A 21,183-nucleotide genomic window follows, 5' to 3' on the forward strand; every position below is an offset into this window, starting at 1 on the left:
CTGGAGTAACTCAAGTTGTAAGAAAGACTTCCTAAACCTGTAGGGAAACAGGACTGTAGCACTGGGAGCCTGTCTCATTGCTCCAGAGCTGATCAAAGGTGAAGAGGCACCGGCGGGTAAAGCCACAGCTCCCTCGCCATTAAACTTTGGGCTGGTCTGAGGATAGCTGTGCAGAGCATAATTGGATTCTTGAATGTCATTGGGATCATTAGAGGGGGTAGGCATGGCCTAATTTAGTCATCTAAAGGTTGGATGGCAGCTTCTGGCAGAAGAACTAGTCAGTGAAGAGGGCTCATTAGGTGTCTTCTGGTAAGAAGGGATACTTAGAGAGCAGGAAGGAGAAAGCAACTTAACCTTGAACGACAGCTTCAAACACATCAAACATCTGCACTGGGGAAATGCATCAGAGATCCTCTTGGAACTTGGATACTGGAAAGCTGGAACAAAATAGAGAGAGAAAGGGAAGGAGAAGGGGGAAGAGGGGGAAGAAGGGAGTGAGAGAGGGAAAGAAGAAAGAATTAAAGACATGACAAAAGAGGGAGGGAAGGGAAAGGAAAGAAGAGGGAAGAGAAGGGAAGTAAGAAGGGGAAAGAGAGAGGAAATAAGAAGGGGGAAGAGAGAGGAAGGAAAAAGGAGAGGAGAGGAGAGGAGAGGAGAGGAGAGGAGAGGAGAGGAGAGGAGAGGAGAGGAGAGGAGAGGAGAGGAGAGGAGAGGAGAGGAGAGGAGAGGAGAGGGGAAATAGAAAAGAAAGAAGAAGAGGGAAGAGAGAGGAAGGAAGGAGGAGGAAGAGAGAGGAAGGAAGAAGGGGGAAGAGAGGAAAGAAGAATGGGAAGACCAATAAAAGAAGAATAGGGAAGAGAGGAAGGAAGAAGGGGGAAGAGAGGAAAGAAGAAGGAGGAAGAGAGGAAAGAAAAGAGAAAATAAGGAAGAGGGGAAGAGTAAGGAGAGAAAGGGAGAAGAGAAAGGAAGGAAGAAAGGGGAAGAGAAAGGGAAGAAGCGGAGAAGAAAAAGGGCAGAATAAGGAGGGAAGGAAAAAAAAGGAGGAAGATAAAAGAAAGAAGGGGAAGAGAGAAAGAAGAGAGGAAGAGAAAGGAAAGAAGGGGGAAGAGAAAGGAAAGAAAAAGGGGAGGAAAGGCAGGAGAAAAAAACAAGCATTTGAATTAAGCTATTAAAACATCAAGACAAAATAGAGGTAGAAAAGTGTATCAGAGGAAACAAATAGAGTGGTTTGTGGAGACTGTTTTAAAGCAGTTGATGGTGGCAAGAGATCTCTGGCAATCTGGTTCATGTTTGAGCTACCTTCATAAAGGCTCTGCATAATTTATTAGAGCCTAATTTAGTCATGAATATAAATTTCCTGGCAGTTGAGGTGGGGAAAAAAAAAGAATAAATCTTTATTATGCATATTTTGCAGCTCTGCTTCCTCCTCTCCTTGTTAAAATGTGCTATTATGGCACTTTCTGACTGTATAAATGATAAGCCAGCAGGGACCACTAACAAAAAAAAGCAGAGGAGCCTCCCAAGGCTCATGTTTGTGATGCTTATCTACAAGGACATCTTATTTATAACCCAATAACATATTGCACTAAAATTATCCTTCCCCATATCTAAGTCTTTCTCTTTTTTTTTCCCCCCCATCAAAGATGCAGCTTTTTTGGCTTACTTTGGTGGCAACTGGAAAGGTTCTTTTCAAATGAAAAGCTGGCAGAAAAATGTGATTATAGTTCACAGCTCTTTTAGCCCTTTCATTCCTATGAGCTGGGTAGGAAAACAACCAGAAAAAAAACAAACACATCTTAATAAGAAAGAAAGGGGGAGGGGGAGGAAGAGAGAGAGAGAGAAAAATGTCTTCCTATTAACCACTCTCAGCTCCCTTTCTCTCAGGAAGCAATGGTTAGAACATTAGCATGGCTTGACAGTGTGATTTGGAGCAGCAGCAGGCACCATTAACAGCTTTCATTTTGCCTTCAAAGCAAGGCAAGGAAATGTTGGTCATGCACACTGTGGATGTTGAGCAGGGAGAAGTGTTATTTGTGGCATGGGGTGGTGAAATCCTTCCAGGGCTGCAGCAGGACTCAGAGGATCAGTTTGATCTCTGACAAGCAGGTGTCTGTCTCTTACTGAGCACCCAAAAGCACCTCTCACTGACAGAGTTCACTTTGTTGCAGGCTCCCAGGATGTCAGGGGTTGGAAGGGATGCAAGGACATCATCGAGTCCATCTCTCCTACCCAGCAGGACCACACAATCTAGCTCAGCTCACACAGGAACACATCCAGACACCTCTTGAAAGCCTCCAGAGAAGGAGACTCCACAACCTCTCTAGGGGAGCCTGTGCCAGTGCTCTGGGACCCTTACAGGTAAGAAGTTCCTCCCTGTGTTGAACTGGAACCTGCTGTGCTGCAGCTTCCATCCACTGCTCCTTGTCCTATCCCAGGGAGCAGTGAGCAGTCTGACCCCCCTACCCCCAGACTTGGCTCCCAGCCCTCAGAGATTTAGAAACACTATTAAATCCTCTCAGCCTTCTCTTCTCCAGACTGAGCAGTCCCAGGGCCCTCAGCCTCTACTCACCAGGCAGTGCTCCAGTCCCCTCATCATCCTTATAGCCCTCTGCTGGACCCTCTCCAGCAGATCCTTGTCCCTTAGGATATATTAGATACATAGATACAGATGTATAGATAGAGAGAGATAGAGATATTACAAAGAAGATATTAGATTAGATATAGAGATGTATAGATAGAGATATAGAGAGGTATATATAGAGATTAGATATTAGGAAGGAGATATTAGATTAGATGTATAAATGCAGATGTATAGGTATAGACAGAGATAGAGATATGGAGAGATAGAGATATAGATTAGATATTAGCAAGAAGATATTAGATTAGGTATATAGATACAGATGTATAGATAGAGATAGAGAGACAGAGAGATACAGATATAGATTAGGTATTAGAAAGAAGATATTAGATTAGATATATAGATACAGATATATAGATAGAGATAGAGAGATAGAGATAGAGGTATAGATATAGATTAGATATTAGGAAGGGGATATTAGATTAGATATATAAATGCAGATGTATAGATAGAGATAGAGAGATAGAGGTATAGATTAGATATTAGGAAGAAGATATTAGATTAGATATATAGATACAGATGTATAGATAGAAATAGAGAGAGGTATAGGTATAGATTAGATATTAGGAAGGAGATATTAGATTAGATATATAAATGCAGATGTAAAGATAGAGATAGAGATATGGAGAGATAAAGATATAGGTTACATATTAAGAGGGAGATATTAGATTAGATATATAGATACAGATGTATAGATATAGATAGAGAGAGATATAGAGAGGTAGAGATACAGAGAGATATAGGTATAGGTTAGATATTAGGAGGGAGATATTAGATTAGATATATAAATGCAGATGTATAGATAGAGATAGAGATATGGAGAGATAGAGATATAGATTAGATATTAGGAAGAAGATATTAGATTAGATATATAGATACAGATGTATAGATAGAGATAGAGAGATAGAGATGGAGAGAGGTATAGATATAGATTAGATATTAGGAAGGAGATACTAGATTAGATATATAGATACAGATAGAGATAGAGATATAGAGAGGTATAGATACAGAGAGATATAAATATACATATTAGGAAGGAGATATTAGATAAGATATATAAATGCAGATGATTAGGTATAGATAGAGATATGGAGAGATAGAGAGATAGATTAGATATTAGGAAGAAGAGATTAGATTAGATATATAGATACAGTTGTTGAGATAGAGAGATAGATTAGATATTAGGAAGAAGATATTAGATTAGATATATAGATACAGTTGTTGAGATAAGAGAGATAGATTAGATATTAGGAAGAAGATATTAGATTAGATATATAGATACAGTTGTTGAGATAGAGATACAGATACAGATTAGGTATTAGAAAGAAGATATTAGATTAGATATATAGATACAGATGTTGAGATAAGAGAGATAGATTAGATATTAGGAAGAAGATATTAGATTAGATATTAGGAGGAAGTTCTTTCCAGTGAGGATAGTGAGACACTGCAACAGGTTGCCCAGAGAGGTCATGGATGCCCCTTCCCTGGAGGTGTACAAAGCCAGGCTGGATGAGACTTTGAGCAACCTGAGCTAGCAGAAGGTATTCACTGCATGATATTGAAAGTCCCTTCCAATCCAAACCATTCCATGAATGTGTGAATTCTATGTACCATTTAAAAGAGCCTCACCTCGTGGTTATATAAATACATTTTAAAAGCAGCAACAAAGGGTTTAGCAGCAATGAGGAGAAAGAGGAACCCACTAAACGCACTAAAAGCTTTTGCTGAGCCCAGCAAAAAAGATGAATGAGAAGGAATATGATTACTGTTCTGTAAGTGCATCAGCTGAGGGGCTGCTGGGGAAATAAACTGTTCAACTAAACAATGCTGGCACAGAAACAAACCTGCAGAGATGGACCACAAATAAATTTGAGCTGACAACCAACCTCTTCCAGGCTTACCAAAGTACAGCAAGGATGGTAAAAGCGCAGCAAAACCTCTGCTTTTAAGTGGGACTTGATCAGGCAGTGCTGTGCATTACATAAGGAGGTTCTCATGACAGCCTGTAGCTAGACTTCAGCACGTGGGAAAGCCTCTCCAAGTCCATATCTTTAGGGCTGAGATTTGCTTTCACACAAATGGAGCAAATGAAAATAAGACCTGGGTGTAAGAATTATTCTTCAGTAGAAAGGCAACAGAACAATGCCTCTCGGCTTCTCACAACACACACATAAAGGGGATGGAAAGAGGCTGAGAAACAAAACAAAGGGGGGGGGGAAGCTCAAATATCATCTGATTTTTTTACAACACAGCCACCACTTTTGAGAGCTCAGTTGAAAAGAACAACCTCTGTGCCAAGGCAATTGTCTTGAGGTCCCCTCCCCGCTTGGCCGAAACACCCAGCGCAGAAATCCGCACCGTGCGCTGGAGCAACACAGGTCAATGCATTCGGAGCCACAGAATTATACACAGAAATGAGAGAAAGAAAGAAAGAGAAAGGAGAAGAAAATCATAGTTCTGAGATGATCTTTACCTTTGGAAGGCAAAAATCTTCTCACTGACAACTCTGTTAGGTTTTTTATGCCATCAGTAGGCGCCGCGCAAGCAGCACGGCGGACCTGAGCGCAGCCTCGATGAGGAGCACACTAATGGTTTGACTTAAAGCCCTTCAGAGCACCACCCCTGCAATGAAACAGGGCATGCCAAATCTAGAGGAGCATGACATTGTTTGTTTCAATGAGAGAAAAATGCCAAGATGCCTTTGCAAACTCACAGGAAGGTGGAAATGTAGCGACACAAGAAGGCAGCTTCCCTCTTTTAAAAGCAGAAAGGGAAGTTTGTGATGTTCCTTCCACTTGCCACTTAGGCTACTGTAAAACAAACCCTTCCTGCTCAAGCTAAGCTCTGACATAAAAGAGTCAAAACAAGGTGGGGGGGGAATAAAGAGGAGGTTAGGTGTGTGATGAGCATGGAAGTAAAACAAAGACCCATTTGGCTCTGCAACAGAAAGCTCAGCCTGGCAGAGAGGGAGCTTGGGAGTGCTGGGTGACAAACAGCTGAGCATGAGCCAGCTGTGTGCCCGGGGGCATGGAAGGCTAATGGCATCCTGGCTTGTATCAGCAATGGTGTGGCCAGCAGGACTAGGGAAGCTCTTCACAGAGAGAGTGATTGGCACTGGAATGGGCTGCCCAGGGAGGTGGTGGAGTGGCCGTGGCTGGAGGTGTTCTTGCCAAGCCTGGCTGGGGCACTTAGTGCCATGGTCTGGTTGGTTGGGCAGGGCTGGGTGCTAGGTTGGGCTGGGTGAGCTTGGAGATCTCCTCTAACCTGCCTGATTCCATGACTCTAAGGAGATCTCCCATGTCCCACCCTAGCTGGAAAGCTTCTCCCATGTGCCAGGCTGGTTGGATGCTCTCTCCATGAGGTTTTGGGGTTCGATTGGTTTTGTTTCCCACCTGGCTGTTAGCCAAAGCTCTCCCTGCCCAGACCTGGTGGCGTTTGTTTGCCTTTAACTCCTCCTGCCCCCACCCCCGCAGCACCTGAGGCCAATTGCAGTCTCCTCCCCCCCCCGGGTGTGGCCACTTTGCCCTCCCTGCTCCCTGCCCCATATAAGCAGAGCAGGAGGAGCCCAGCCCCAAGCTGGGCCCATTGCGGGCCAAGGGATCCTCCGCCGGCATCCCAGGTGAGTGCGCACGGGCGAGCACCGGGGTGTGGTGGAGGGTTTCAAAGGCCGGGGGGCCTCGCTGGCCCCCCGGCTAGCTAGGGCCACCTTAGGGCTAGGCTGCTGACATCCACCTTTAGCTCACGGGTGAGAAGTTTCTGCTTGTTGTGATTGAGGCTGAGCTTTGTCTGGGAGTTTGCAGCCTCGAAGGGTTTGCTTTAGGTTCTGCGGTGGATGCAGACATGGAGCAGGAGCAGAACTGGAGCTGGGAACGGAGCAGGAGCCTCGAAAGTTTTGTTCTAGGTTCTGCGGTGGATGCAGACATGGAGCAGGAGCAGAACTGGAGCTGGGAACGGAGCAGGAGCCTCGAAAGTTTTGTTCTAGGTTCTGCGGTGGATGCAGACATGGAGCAGGAGCAGAACTGGAGCTGGGAACCGACCAGGAGCAGCAGCTGGGAATGGAACTGGTAACGGAGCAGAAGCGGTAAGGTAGAGTGGGGAGGAGGAGGAAAGCAGCAGAGGCTGCCCGGGGGCAGGGGCAGAGCGGCGGCAGGAGGGCAGAGGCTGCCCGGGGGCAGGGGCAGAGCGGCGGCAGGACGGCAGAGGCTGCCCGGGGGCAGGGGCAGAGCGGCGGCAGGACGGCAGAGGCTGCCCGGGGGCAGGGGCAGAGCGGCGGCAGGAGGGCAGAGGCTGCCCGGGGCAGGCAGCAGGGGTTTGTCTGCTCGCTCTAACAGGAGGTTTGTGTTTTGCAGGGCTGGCTGGAGGAGCACAGGGGCCGGAGCTGCATTCAGCTGCCCGGGGGCAGGCAGCGCTGCCAGGACCCTGGCGCACACCCGCACAGGCTGTGCCGTGCCCCGGCAGGAGCTTTTGCAGCAGCTGCTCTCCGCTGCGGGTTCAGTGTCCTGCTGCAAGGAGGCTCTGCCTGCAGCTCAGAGCTGCCTTGCACCGTCTCAAGGGGCTCTCCAGGAAGGAGTCCCTCAGCCTGCTCTCAGCTCTCCTTCAGCTGCTGAAACGTAGCTCGAAGGTCTCCCTGGAGCCTTCTCCTCTCCAGGCTGAGCAGCCACAGCTCTCTCAGGCTGCCTTCATAGCAGAGCTTCTCCCACCCTCTGCTCATGTCTGTGGCCTGCTCTGGAAGCCCTCCAGCAGCTCCCTGGCTCCCTTGTGTTGGGGGTGCCCCAGAGCTGGCCACAGCAGTCCAGGCTGAGCTCTCCCCAAAGCAGAGGGGCAGATGGTTCACAAGCACAGACCCCACAGGCTGCCCAACGACCTTCCCACACTGCAGCTACAGGTTTCAGTCAGATCCTTTTAGTCTCAAAGCTGAGAGACTTGAGGGCTAAGGCACCAGCAGCACTGTGCTTCAAGCCAGAGAAACACCAAATAAAAGGAGACCTCTCTTAACTGCAGTTTAATTGCCCAAGCCAAGCACTAAGACAAGGAACATGCAGATGAATTGGGTGACTTGCAGAGCCTAAACAGCTTTATGAGGCTCCTCCAACACAGTGCCCAGTTACAAACTGCTTCCCTGTGGAAGCATTTTCACTTCCAGTGTTCTCCAAGCACCTGATTTTTCACACAGACCCTTTCCTCTGTGGCCCCAAAGGTCTTCATTAGTTAAAGGAAGATTTTCTTTGCTTTCCAGTAAGAACAATAAGAGAAATGCTTTGGTCTAAAAAATCCTTGAAGCTTTCCTCTTGGTTTGTTGAAATGAGCTGTAATGAATGCCAAGTTTCTGGCCAGGTGAGCTGAGTTCAAGGCAAGTGTTGATGAACACAGACAGAGGACAAAGCCTGCTCACACAATGTGCCTTCCAAAGCAGAGGGAAGCCTCAGGTTAAGAAATGCTGGCAGCACTCAGGCAGAAAGTAACCTGAGTGAGAGGCATCTCCTGGTGCTAGGTTGGGCTGGATGAGCTTGGAAGTCTCTTCCAACCTCCTTCATTCTATGATTCATACAATTGTCAGGGCTCAAGGATCATCCCTGCCACAGGCAGGGACACCTCACACTACATCAGGTCCAGATGTGTAACCAGTACCAGACTGAATGCCACAGACTTTTAAAGCCAGGACTTTGACCTCAACTGTGTGCTTGAATCATGCTCAGCTCATCCACAAAGCTTTCATACCATAAGTCCACTTTGGAAAGTGATGGCTCAGGGGCTTCATACATTACTATGAGTGAAAGGTTTCCCTCTCATCCTACCTACCTCATCAGTCACCAGCACCAGGAGCAAACCTCATTTTCTTTTCTTGTCACATCAGAAGCTCTGCACCACTGTATTGCACTGAGCTTCTGCCTGGTGAACATGACCATGTGCAAATGTACAGGCCAAAGACAGCATTGCTACTGACCAGCCAGAGCCTGAACACACAACAAGCCTCACTCCAGCAGAGAGTCATAGAACCAGAGTCATAGAGTCACAGTCATAGAATCACAGAGTCGTAGAATCACAGAACCATAAAACCATAGAATCACAGAGTCACAGAATCACAGAGCCACAGAGCCATAGAACCATAGAGTCACAGAGTCATAGAATCATAGATTTTAGCTTGGAGGTCTCTACCACCTCCCTGGGCAGCCCATTCCAATGCCAATCACTCTCTCTACCAACAACTTCACACTCACATCCAGCCTAGACCTGCCCTGGCACAGCTTCAGGCTGTGTCCCTTTCTTCTGGTGCTGCTTGCCTGGCAGCAGAGTCCAACCCCACCTGGCTACAGCCTCCCTGCAGGTAGTTGTAGACAGCAATGAGCTCTGCCCTGAGCCTCCTCTGCTGCAGGCTGCACACCCCCAGCTCCCTCAGCCTCTCCTCACTGGGTTTGTGTTCCAGGCCTCTCCCCAGCCTTGCTGCCCTTGTCTGGACACCTTCCAGCATCTCAACATCTCTCTTGAATTGAGGAGCCAGTGATCCCAGAGCAAGTCCACCAACCTTATCTAGACATGCTCTTAGGTTCTTATTTGAGGCTTCTGCACACAAACCCTGGGGCTGCAAACAAGAGCTCTGCTGGCACATCCTGGTGTGCTGGGCATGGCAAGCACAGGGAAGTGTCAAGCAGCCCTCATTAGAAAGGAGAAGTGTTTTATTCCTGAAGGAAAGGGACTCTAGCTGAGATCTCTGCCTCTGCAGAGTGACACCAACACTTTGACAGCCCAGGTGAGCTGCCAGGGGCTAGATCCCTCTTTTATGTTCTTAATTTTGAGGCTAACAACAATAGCAGGATGCCCTTCCCTACTCCTTGGCAAACAGCAAGGTGTGTTTCCCACTGTAGTAAATGCCTGGCACGTCTGCCTCTCAGGTATTCCAGCTGCTAAACTCTACCAAGCTCAACTCAGAGGGGGTTTAAACCTCCAATTTGGTTGCAGTGAGAGAAATCCACCCCTGCAGGGCTTTAAGCTGCAAACCTTTGTGCTCAGAAGCAGGATATTTGCTGTTTGATTTGAGGAAGATTAAGGGAGCCCAAAAAAAAAAGGGGGAAGAAAATTGTCTGTGCCATAAAAGCTGCCTCAGATGTCATCCAAAGAGGCAGTAAAAAGGTGGGTCAAAGCCTGAGCAGTGTATCAGTAGGGTTTTTTGGCTTCTAACAATGAGGTGGGTAACTGCAGGGGAGATAATCAGCACTGATTGTCAGGAGGTCTGCTGAGAACTGATTGGCTTACAGAATGTGTGGCAGGCTCTCAAAAAGAGCTCTCACACTGCCTCAAAGTCTCTCCAAATCAACTAAGAGCAGGATAAATAATTCATAGATTCATTGGATGCTTTAGGTTAGAGAAGACCTTGAAGGTCATCTAGTTCCTACCTCCTTGCCATGGTCAGGGACACCTCCCACAAGACCAGACTGATCGAGGTCTCCTCCAGTGTAGCCTTGCCCACCTTTGTGGAGGGGAAAAACACAACCTCCCTGGGAAACCTGTTCCAGTGTCTCACTCCCAGCACTGTAAAGAGTTTCTTCCAAATCTCCAGTATAAATCTACTCTCCTCAAGCTTCAATCCATTCCCTCAGCTGCTAATGATAGGGGGGAGATGTTGTCTTTCCACTGGAAGATAAAAACACTCTGGATACAAACAGTGCCTTAAACTGGAATCATGGAATCATAACATAAATCAGGATGCAAGGGACCTCCAAGCTCATCCAGCCCAACCTAGCACCCAGCCCTGCCCAACCAACCAGACCATGGCACTCAGTGCCCCAGCCAGGCTTGGCAAGAACACCTCCAGCCACGGCCACTCCACCACCTCCCTGGGCAGCCCATTCCAATGCCAATCACTCTCTCTGCCAACAACTTCCTAACAACATCCAGCCTAGACCTGCCCTGGCACAGCTTGAGGCTGTGTCCCCTTCTTCTGATGCTGGCTGCAGAGCCCAACCCTCACCTGGCTACAGCCTCCCTTCTGACAGCAGTGACCTCTGCCCTGAGCCTCCTCTGCTGCAGGCTGCACCCCCCCAGCTCCCTCAGCTTCTCCTCACAGGGCTCTGCTCCAGGCCCCTCCCCAGCCTTGCTGCCCTTCTCTCAACACCTTTCAGCACCTCAACAGCTCTCTGCAATTCAGGAGCCCAGAACTGGACACAGCACTCCAGGGGTGGCCTGAGCAGTGCTGAGCACAGGGGCACAAGAACCTCCCTTGTCCTGCTGCCCACACTGCTCCTGAGCCAGCCCAGGATGCCATTGGCTCTGCTGCCCACCTGGGCACTGCTGCCTCCTCTGCAGCTCCTCTCTGCCAGCACCTCCAGGGCCCTCTCTGCCTGGCTGCTCTCAGCCACTCTGGCCCCAGCCTGCAGTGCTGCTTGGGGTTGTTGTGGCCAAAGTGCAGAACCTGCCCTTGGCCTTGTTCAGTCTCATCCCCTTGGCCTCTGCTCACCCATCCAGCCTGGCCAGGTCCCTCTGCAGGGCTCTGCTACCCTCCAACAGCTGCACAGCTGCTCCTAGAGACATTTAAACTTGTTATGGTTTTTAAACTTGCTGCCACTGCCAAATTGTCAGAGAATTTGGCATTTTTCTCCAGCAAACTGCACTCAACTACACAAGCTCCTTCCTATGTCTGTAGCAAGTGAAGTCTGGTGGTTTTCTCTAGGACATTGCTGTCTATTTACATCTTATTTAAGCTTTGCAAGGGTTTTTTTAACCATTAAGGGCTTCTGTATAATTATGAGGTTGGATAATTCCAAGGAATTGTGTTGTAGCCACTGACATCCTAAAAGCTGCCTCCTCTCTGATGCTTTTCAAAGCCTTAAAAGCCAAATACAATTGAAATGTGACATCTGGTAGAGTTATTAATTCCACCAGCAGCTGAGCAAACATTAAAGCTGCTGCTTCTAAGCAGCAAACAAGCTGACATTTTGCAAAGACTTATTCACTGTTTCAGCTGCTGGGGTGGGTTGGAGAAGCCCACAATAACCAGGAAGACTCTGGATGCTGTACAAAACAAAAGTATCTGCTAAATTACAAAGGCAGCAGATGTTTCAGCATTTATTTCCCTCGAAAGCCCTCTGCTTTCATACATTTCCAGGTCAAACATTCAGTGTGTGTTATCTTCTCTCCTATTAATCTCAGCTGCACATTCACCTCCAGAGCAGGTAGAACATTTTGCTCTGCTACCCTTTAACAATATCTCAGACAGATCAGAGATGTGCTACAGTTACTAACCCAGAGGTTTCCTCCTTGGTTTTTTTTCCCTCTTCCTCCACAACAACTCCAAGCAGCACTGCAGGCTGGGGCCAGAGTGGCTGAGAGCAGCCAGGCAGAGAGGGCCCTGGGGGTGCTGGCAGAGAGCAGCTGCAGAGGAGGCAGCAGTGCCCAGGTGGGCAGCAGAGCCAATGGCATCCTGGGCTGGCTCAGGAGCAGTGTGGGCAGCAGGACAAGGGAGGTTCTTGTGCCCCTGTGCTCAGCACTGCTCAGGCTGTGAACCTTGAGTGCTGTGTCCAGTTCTGGGCTCCTCAATTCAAGAGAGATGTTGAGGTGCTGGAAGGTGTTGAGAAAAGGGCAACCAAGCTGGTGACTGGCCTGGAGCAGAGCCCTGTGAGGAGAGGCTGAGGGAGCTGGGGGGGTGCAGCCTGCAGCAGAGGAGGCTCAGGGCAGAGCTCATTGCTGTCTGCAGCTGCCTGCAGGGAGGCTGTAGCCAGGTGGGGTTGGGCTCTGCTGCCAGGCAGCCAGGGACAGTATAAGGGGACACAGTTTCAAGTTATGCCAGGGGAAGTCTAGATAGATAGGTAGACAGAGAGAGAGAGAGAGAGAGAGAGAGAGAGAGAGAGAGGGAGGGAGAGATAGATAGATAGATAGATAGATAGATAGATAGATAGATAGATAGATAGATAGGAGAGATAGATATAGAGAGAGAGATTGAGATAAATAGATAGATACATAGATATAGATATATATATAGAGAGAGAGAGGGAGATAGAGAGGTAGATAGTTATATATATAGAGAGAGAGAGATTGAGAGAGAGAGAGAGAGAAAGTTATATATAGAGATAGATAGATAGACAGATAGAGTGATAGATAGATAGGTAGAGAGATAGTTGGATATATATAGAGAGAGAGATAGTTGGATATATATGTAGAGAGATAGAGAGATAGATAGATTGATTTTAAAGTAAGACACAAAACCCAACACAAGAGAAAGGCATTTCCTACATTGTCAGAACCATTTAAGGCTGCTATTCCTGTGCTTGCAGGCTCTTGCAGTCCATGTTCTGAATGATAAGTGGTTCTTAACTAACCACTCAGAAGCTGAACAGCCCATCAGGAAGATAGAGCTTGCAGTCAAAAGGTCAAATCCTTTCCCACAGCCAGCTTTCTAGCTGGATGTCTGCATTGGCTGTATAAGTATGCACACATGGGCAGCAGCAAAGCTGCTACCCTCAGAAAGTAGGTCATGAAAAATCTAACTTGAAAGGTTTCCTTTTTTTTTTGTTGTGGTTGGATGTAGTAGCACTCAGGTTGCATCATTTTCATTGCCTTGATTTTAACCAGAGATAACAAAGCCTGCTCAGGAAGGTGCTGGCAGCAGGCACAGCACTTTTCACAGAGCTATGTCCCAGCAAAGAGCCAACAGCAAAAGCTTTCTCATCCAGGACTCATAATCTCTTGCTAGCCAAGAATAAAGAGAGAGAGATGGAGGGAGATAATGAAGAGCTACACAGGTTTGGAACCATCTGCTTCCCACCTGCCTTCCAATGCCAAATTTATTCTCAGGATTATTTTTTGTTTCTTAGAGGGAAGGGAAAAAAGAAGTCACCTGTAAAAGTCAGAGGAAATCTGTTCTGTTCTTTACTGCTTTCTCCTCTTTTCAGAGGAAAACAAGCTTGGGGTTTACAGCACTGCTATCCAGTGTTCAATCTTCCCTGTCCTCCCAAAAGGCCAGGGAATGGGAAGTGGGATGCACATTGCCCTGACAGTTAAAGATGGGAAATCTTTGTGTTTCAGGAGGTGAAGGCAACAGCAGGCTTTGAAAGCCAGAGACCTCATCCAGAAATCAAAAGCCAACAGAGGGAATGATGTGGATCTGCAGAGCAGTGATTGCAGCATTCTGCTAGCAGAAGGCAAGTAACAACTCTGTTGCTGTTCTTGGGCATACTACTCAAAATAGGGAGGACCTCATCAACTAGAACTAGGTTTTCTCCTGTCTGTATCTGAACCCTGTCAAGTAGCAGATGTGAATGTGACTCATAGAATCAAGCAGGTTGGAAGAGACCTCCAAGATCATCCAGTCCAACCTAGCAACCAGCCCTAGCCAGTCAACTAGACCATGGCACCAAGTGCCATGAAGCTCCTCAGGCAGAAGAAAGATATTTAAAGATGGCAGGAGATAACACAAGAAGGACATGGAACTGTTAGAGTGAGTCCAGAGGAGGCCACCAAGATGCTCAGAGGGAGCATCTCTGCTCTGAGGACAGGCTGAGATAGCCAACTGGGGCTGTGCAGCCTGGAGAATAGAAGGCTTTGAGGAGAACTTGGAGTGCCCTTCCAGTATCTGAAGTGGACTACAGGAAGACAGGGGAGGGACTATTAACAAGGTCTTGTAATGACAGGGCAAGGAGGAATGGTTTTAAACTGGCAGAGGGGAGATTCAAACTAGATGTTAAGAAAGGGATCTTTGCAGTGAGGGCGGTGAGACACTGGCATAGGTTGCCCAGGGAGGTTGTGGAGGAGGACAGAATGTGATCTTTGATCACATTCAGTCATTCTGTGCTCCACAACCTCCCTGGAAGTGTTCCAGGCCAGGCTGGATGAATCCTTGAGCAGTCTGTGCTGGTGGGAGAGGTCCCTGCCTATGGATGATCTTTAAGGTCGACCCAACACACTCCATGAATCTCTGCATCAGGTTTTGGAGGAAAGGACACAGCACAGCTCTTTGGTTGTTCCTCTCCACAAACCATTACTGCCCTCCCTCTCTTCCCATTGTCCAAGGGGACACAGCCTCAAGCTGTGCCAGGGCAGGTCTAGGCTGGGTGTGAGGAGGAAGTTCCTGGCAGAGAGAGTGATTGGCACTGGAATGGGCTGCCCAGGGAGGTGGTGGAGTGGCCGTGGCTGGAGGTGTTGAAGCCAAGCCTGGCTGGGGCACTGAGTGCCATGGTCTGGGTGATTGGCCAGGTGCTAGGTTGGACTGGATGAGCTTGGAGGTCTCTTCCAACCTGGCTGATTCTATATAGGTATTCAATATAGGCATACTGGAGGAGTATTTTACTTTGGCTAAGAGCCCAGAAATGTGCCTCTCCTAGAGGTCAGGTTCATGATGAAATGGCTTGGGAACAGTTTCAAGCTTGAGGCAGTTCAGTACTTTAAACTTAATGAAAATATTTCAAGAGAGTGACATTATGATTTGGTGTTTCACTGATGCTGGAGAAGATATTCAAACAGAAGCCTGTTAGGGAAAGGAACTTCTTCATTCACTCAACAGATGGCTACAATCCAAAGAGGCTGCAGAAATATTTGCAGGAGCTTCATCATTTCTGCTGTATTTAACATCCACCACTTGGCCATAGAAAGGCTGAATGGTAATGGGAAAGGAGGGGAGGTGAATGGCTAAAGAGAAGGTGTGTTTGAAAGGAGAACCAGAATGTCTGGGTGTCCCTGATCTAAATGCTGTATGAAATCAGTTCACTTCAGGGGAAATAAATACACTCTGATAGCAGCAAAACTGCAGCTGATTCTTTCTTGCAAGAAAACTATCCTCTGAGAAAGCATTAACTAAGTCAGCCTTAGAACAGCTTCCCTGGAAAAGTTAATGTCCCTCTGGGCAGTTTTTCCTTGATTACACAATGGACTTTAAGTGTATATATATATATATATATAGACACACAAAAATACAGCATCACAGCTCACAGGATGTCAGGGGTTGGAAGGGACCCAAAGAGATCCTCCAGTCCAACCCCCTGCCAGAGCAGGACAATCCTAACAGAGCACACAGGAACACATCCAGACAGGCCTTGAAAGGCTCCACAGAAGGAGACTCCACAACCTCTCAGGGCAGCCTGTGCCAGTGCTCTGGGACCCTTACAGGTAAGAAGTTCCCCCTTGTGTTGAGCTGGAACCTCCTGTGCTGCAGCTCCCAACCATTGCTCCTTGTTCTATTGCAGGGAGCAGTGAGCAGAGCCTGTGTCACCCCCCTCCCCCCTCCCCCCCTGACCCCCATCTCTCAGAGATTAATAAACATGTATTCAATCCCCTCTCAGTGTTCTCTTCTCCAGACTAAGCAGCCCCAGGTCCCTCAGCCTCTCCTCACCAGGCAGTGCTCCAGTCCCCTCATCATCCTCGTAGCCCTCCACTGGACTCTCTCCAGCAGATCCCTGTCCCTCTGCAACTGGGAAGCATCACCTGCCAGAAGAGAAGAGAAGTGATTTAACCAGGTAAAGCTTCCAGGAAATGCCCTTTCTCTACAGGCAACTTCAATTTCAGAGTAAGATGTTTGATGAAGAAGGGGAGGCTGTGGGGAGACCTCCTCACATTCTACACCTGCCTGAAAGGATGCAGGAAGGAGAGGGGTTGGTGCTGGTCTCTTCTCCGAGGTAATTGGTGACAGAACAAGCAGGAATGGTCTCAAGCTGCAATAGGGTAGGATTAGATTGGACATGAGGAAACATTTTTCATGGGAAGAGTAGTCAGACTTTGGAATGGGCTGCCCAGGGAGGTGGTTCAGTCACCATCCCTGGCTGTGTTTGAAGGTTGTTGGGATACAGTGCTTGGAGATATGGCATAAGGGTGACCTTTGCAGAGCTAATGGTTGGATGTGGTGTTCCCATAGGTCTTTTCCAACTTGAATGATTCTGTGCCATAGGTAAGTGTCTTAATATTGGAATATTGCAGTCATACTCAGCTCTTCCTGTCCCTAAAAGGTCTTCCCTCTAACATTCCATCCTCCAGGCTGAACAGCCCCTGGTGCTTTCACCAGGGAGCATGAAAGCCATTCAGAATTGCTCACACACTAAAAAGATGAATCTACCTGAACACCTTCAAAACACCTTCAAAAGCTTCTGTTTCTTTTCCAGCTTCTCACCTTGAAGCAGCAGACACAATTCTGCCTTCATTTTATCTGTGGCAGTGACTAGAGGAAGCAGACTGCAATTGTTATCGTTTCACAAACAGGATTGGCCCAGGAGCACACCTTTGGAATGCTGCTTTAGGAAAACACAGCAATGCCTGTGGGAAACAAATATCAAAGCTAGCAAGATGCTGAAGGGACTGCAGCACTGCCTGGTGAGGAAATGCTGAGTGCCCTGGGGCTGGTTAGTCTGCAGAGGAGAAGGCTGAAAGGGGATTTGAGCAATGTCTAAATGTCGGAGTGCTGGGGGTCAGGGAGGAAGGGACAGGGAGAGTTTCTGCTTACACTGGCATAGGACAAGAGACAAGGGACAGAAACTGCAGCCCAGAAAGTTCCACCTCAACATGAGCAGGATCTTCTTGACTGGAAGGGTGAGAGAGCCCTGGCACAGGCTGCCCGGAAAGGTTGTGGAGTCTCCTTCTCTGGAGCCTTTCCAGCCCTCAAATAGTCATAGAATCACAGAACCAAGCAGGTTGGCAGAGGGCTCCAAGCTCATCCAGCCCAACCTAGCACCCAGCGTGCCCAACCAACCAGACCATGGCACTAAGTGCCCCAGCCAGGCTTGGCAAGAACACCTCCAGGCACAGCCACTCCACCACCTCCCTGGGCAGCCCATTCCAGTGCCAATCACTCTCTCTGCCAACAACTTCCTCATCACATCCAGCCTAGACCTGGCACAGCTTCAGGCTGTGTCCCCTTGTTGCTAGTTGTCTGGCAGCAGAGCCCAACCCCACCTGGCTACAGCCTCCCTGCAGGCAGCAATGAGCTCTGCCCTGAGCCTCCTCTGCTGCAGGCTGCACCCCCCCAGCTCCCTCAGCCTCTCCTCTTCTACAGTGGTCAGCCCGTGTGCAGGAGGGCATCCTTTTGCTGCCCCCTTCAAGCCTGCAGGGCGTGGGGAAGCAGGTTTTCAGGCCTTTCTTCTCCCAAGGAATGAGAGGGAGAAGGGAGGAATTTGGGCTATCCCAGGCCAGTGGGTCTTCATGCTCTGGATTCCACCTCTTTTCCTTCAAGAGCCCTTCACACTACAGAAGAAAAGCACAATCAGGGCTGCTTTCTTGCAGACAAATTTGTGCCCTGGCCATTCTACTCATTCAACACCCCACAGCATGTTTTCAGCTGGGTGCTCTGGACTTCATGCACTCAACTGGAATGCTCCTAATTGTACTGTGCCCCTTGTTATTACCTCTCTGCATAATTTCCTAACAGCAAGGGGAATGTTTTGCCACTTAAGTGGTCGTGCATTGCTGCTCTGTTGTTGTGCACAATTAAACAGCTGTTGCATAAGTGATGTTGCAAAGGTGACTGCATTTTATGGTGCTCAGGGAATACATTTTCTGGTGTAAGGATAACCATGAGAGAAATTGTGCTTACCATGTGTGTCTCCTCACCTTCACTCTGCCCACTAATCTGTCCCCCTTAGAGCTCTGTCTAGTTCACATGCACTTTCTAACTAGCTCCCAAGAAGTCATTTGAAGGGGTGGTCCTGGGCACAAAAACTCTCTCTTGCCACAGTCTTAGCTAAGGATAGTGAATAGGCAGAATTCAACTGATTTCCAGTCTAGCTTCTGAAGCCACACTAAGGCAAAGGGCACACAGATTGCAGGGTCACACAAGATCACATCAGGTCAGGGGTTGGAAGAGACCCAAAGAGATCATCAAGTCCAACCCCTCTGCCAGAGCAGGACCACACCATCTAGCTCAGAAACACATCCAGGCAGGTCTTGAAAGGCTCCAGAGAAGGAGACTCCACTACCTCTCAGGGCAGCCTGTGCCAGGGCTCTGGGATCCTTCCAGGTAAGAAGTTCCTCCTTGTATTGAGCTGGAACCTGCTGTGCTGCAGCTTCCATCCATTGCTGCTTGGCATATAGCAGGCAGCAAGTGAGCAGAGTCTGACCCCCAGTCTTGACCCTCAGCCCTCAGTGATTTATAAGCATTGATCAAATCCCCTCTCGGTCTTCTCTTCTCCAGACTAAGCAGCTCCAAGTCCCTCAGCCTCTCCTCACCAGGCGGTGTTCCAGGCCCCTCATCATCCTCACAGCCCTCCACTGGACACTCTCCAGCAGATCCTTGTCCCTTTCAAACTGGGGAGCCCAGAACTAGCACAGTACTCAAGTCTCATAGAATGGATTGGGCTGGAAGAGACCCTGAAGATCATCTAGCTCCAACCCTCCTGCCATGGCCAAGGACACCTTCCACCACCCTAGGTTGCTCAAGGCTTCATCCAGCCTGGCCTTGAACAGCTCCAGCTAGGGGATGTCCACAACCTTTGTGCAAAGCCAAACAAATGCAGATAATACCTGGGGCTTGGGTAAGGAAATAGAAACTCCCTTCAGGTAGTTGTAGTCCCAGATCTTTGGAGGGGAATCATAGAATCAGTCAGGGTTGGAAGGGACCACAAGGATCATCTATTTCCAACCCCCCTGCCATGGCCAGGGACACTCTACCCTAGAGCAGGCTGCCCACAGCCTGGCCTTAAACACCTCCCTGGGCAACCCCTTCCAGACTCTCACCACTCTCATGATGAACAGCTTCCTCCTCACAGCCAGGGTCAACCTACTCATCTTCAGCTTTGCTTCATTCCCCCTTGTCCTGTCACTCTCTTACAGCCCAAAAAGTCCCTCCCCAGCTTTTTTGTAGCCCCCTTCAGATCCTGGCAGGCCACAAGAAGGTCCCCTGGGAGCCTCCTCTGCTCCAGCCTGCACAGCCCCAACTCTTTCAGGCTGTGCTCACAGCAGAGCTGCTGCAGCCTCTCAGCATCCTCCTGGCCCTGCTCTGGACACTCTCCAGCATCTTCACAGCCCTCTTGTCCCAGGGGCTCCAGCACTGGATGCAGTACTCCAGCTGGGGAATCAATCTCTCTCTCATCCAAGAGCCTTCCAGTTGCTCTCTTTCTGAGAATAAAAATCCTTATAAACCTTTAGTTAAGATAATCATCTGAGACTACACCAAAGAGAAAATGAACATCAGGGATTCTCCAGTCAGCATCTCAACTAGCAAACCTACAGGAGATGGATTAGTATGCAGGATTCAGATGAAGATAAATACATCCTAAATGGATATGTTTTTTTCTCCTAGGGTTATCCCTGTCAGAGATGCAATAGAAAAGAATATTCCCTGAACAAAAGAAATGCTCTCAAGTGAACTTCACAGACAGAGCTTACTGCCTGGAAAAATCCTTCTTATGTAGAAGCTGTGAAGAATACCTTAGGGGAAAAGCTCTGGGTTAGTCCTGCTTCAGGCAAACACAAACCCATCCTCAGGATTGGTTTTGGCAGGAAGAAATAGAATGAAATTCAACTAGGGCAAGTGGATTCTGCACCTGGGGAAGAACAACCCCAGGGATCAGGATAGGTTGGGGACTGAGCTGTTGGAAGGCAGAGAAAGAGAAAAGGATCTGGAGGTCCTGGTGGATGGGAGAGTAAGCATGAGCCAGCAACGTGCTCTGGTGGCCAGGAGGGACAACGCCAGTCTGGGGTGGATTAGAAGGGATGTGGCTCTGCTGCCCACCTGGGCACTGCTGCCTCCTCTTCAGCTCCTCTCTACCAGCACCCCCAGGGCCCTCTCTGCCTGGCTGCTCTCAGCCACTCTGGCCCCAGCCTGCAGTGCTGCTTGGGGCTGTTGCAGCCAAAGAGCAGAACCCTGCCCTTGTTCAATCTCATCCCCTTGGCCTCTGCCCACCCATCCAGCCTGCCCAGCTCCCTCTGGATGGATCCCTGCCCTCTAGCAAGTCTCCTGTGCCACACAGCTTGGTGCCACCTGCACACTTGCTGAGGCTGCACTCAATTCCTCTGCCCATGTCTCTGCCAAAGCTGTTCCACAGCACTGGTGCCAGCACTGACCCCTGAGGGATGCCACTTGGCACCGGTCTCCAGGTGCACATTGTTCTGCTGATGACTACTCTCTGCCTGCCACCATTCAGCCAATTCCTTATCCAGCAAGCGGTCCACAATGGAAGGAAACATTTAATGAGCTCCAGTACCTTGAGAATGAAGGAGGATTGTTGAGTTAGATATGTAAATGAGTAACACAATCAGCACAGTGCTTGATTTAATTTCTTTTTAAGTCCTGCTTACTCTAGGCTGTTTCCAAACTCACTTTTGATGTGTTACTTAATTTTGCACTGGAAAATGCTGCTCTGTTAAGGTTATTAAGGAGCAATTCACAGCTCAGAAGAACCACTGTGGGTTCTGAGAGACGTCCTGAGTGCAGTGTAGTTAGGAGTGATGGAAGATGCAGGAGGTGAAATGCATACACAACTAATCCTCCCTAATGAGATGTACTGGAAGGCAGTGCCTGTTCTAAAGGAGTTTCCACAATCAACACAAGGAGCTCTTCCCAGCTTGGCAGTGCCCAGGACTGAAAGAATAGGTTACAGTAAAGTAGTTCTTTGAAGTTCAAGGATGCAAAAAGC

At 48.5% G+C, this 21,183-nt stretch overlaps 1 long non-coding RNA gene across 1 annotated transcript; it reads left to right on the plus strand.

Annotated features, from left to right (window-relative positions):
- Positions 1-6,182: 6,182 nt before the first annotated feature.
- On the plus strand, positions 6,183-8,050 carry LOC135178904 (uncharacterized). Its single transcript, XR_010303783.1, has 3 exons — positions 6,183-6,260; positions 6,462-6,722; positions 6,991-8,050. It is a non-coding gene; the product is annotated as an uncharacterized LOC135178904 (long non-coding RNA).
- The last annotated feature ends 13,133 nt before the right edge of the window (positions 8,051-21,183 follow it).

Source organism: Pogoniulus pusillus, chromosome 10, assembly GCF_015220805.1.
Source record: "Pogoniulus pusillus isolate bPogPus1 chromosome 10, bPogPus1.pri, whole genome shotgun sequence".
Lineage (NCBI taxonomy): Eukaryota > Metazoa > Chordata > Aves > Piciformes > Lybiidae > Pogoniulus > Pogoniulus pusillus.